This window comes from Pseudophryne corroboree, chromosome 4 (genome assembly GCF_028390025.1).
Source record: "Pseudophryne corroboree isolate aPseCor3 chromosome 4, aPseCor3.hap2, whole genome shotgun sequence".
Taxonomy (NCBI): Eukaryota; Metazoa; Chordata; class Amphibia; order Anura; family Myobatrachidae; genus Pseudophryne; species Pseudophryne corroboree.
In genome coordinates, this window is record NC_086447.1 from 621,959,034 (window position 1) to 621,959,983 (window position 950).

General features: G+C 34.4%; 1 non-coding gene across 1 annotated transcript; it reads right to left on the reverse strand.

Moving 5' to 3' along the window:
* Nucleotides 1-328: 328 nt before the first annotated feature.
* On the reverse strand, nt 329-402 carry TRNAN-AUU (transfer RNA asparagine (anticodon AUU)). Its single transcript has one exon. It is a non-coding gene; the product is annotated as a tRNA-Asn (tRNA).
* Nucleotides 403-950: the final 548 nt, after the last annotated feature.

The window sequence follows — 950 nt, forward strand, 5'->3', positions numbered from 1 at the left end:
GTAATAGGTGAAAAACCATCCTTACAAAGGTGTTAATCAGAGAGTTGGCTTTGTGGACACTTTTCAGAGAACAAATTTGTTAGCATAAAAATAAAGCCAGAAAATGAAGAGCTGTTTAATCACTCAATTGGATTTTTTTGCCAGCATATTTCTTTTTCTCTGCAACCCACTGTTAAATTGTGCTTCCTAGCTGTTTTTATAAAATCACTGAATCAAATCTAACTCTGATTACATCAGAGAAGGCCAGGTACCCTACACCATAACAGGGGGTTTGAAATTTTGACTTGTCTACTTAAAGATCACCAAAATCTGATAACAAGGTCAATTACGTCCCTGGGTGGGATTGAACCACCAACCTTTTGGTTAATAGCCGAACACGCTAACCGATTGCGCCACAGAGACACTTTGCAAAAAGTACATACTGACAAAGTCTAATAAGCATACATCTAGAACGTTTCCTAGAAAAACTTTAAAAAGTCAATAATCTGGAGAGTTTTTGTAAGATGTTTCTTCCATCAACCAACGAAGAAACACATTGGTACTTTCCCATGATGAGTGAGTGCTTCAGGATCTCTTGTACTTACATGTGCAGCAGAGTACTGCAATGGAAGCATGCTGGGCCCATAACCCAGAGGTAGGCAGATAGAAACTATCCTTTGCTATATGCATTTTTTTTTGTTAATTTAAGTAATCAAAACTGGGATTGATATTTTTGCTCTTTTATTTTTACTTAAAGTACAATAACTTTTACCATTTTAATTTGTTTTAATAGTATATTGACAGTATAGTTTTCTTTCAAAAATCCACTTAATTTTCTTTACCCTATTATTAAAATGGTAATTGACAAAAACAAACTACATTGTCACCAGAAGAGCAATACAAAATGTACAAGTGATATATTAAAATCATCTTTCCAGCTTGAATTTCAATGATGCATTGGGGCAACGATT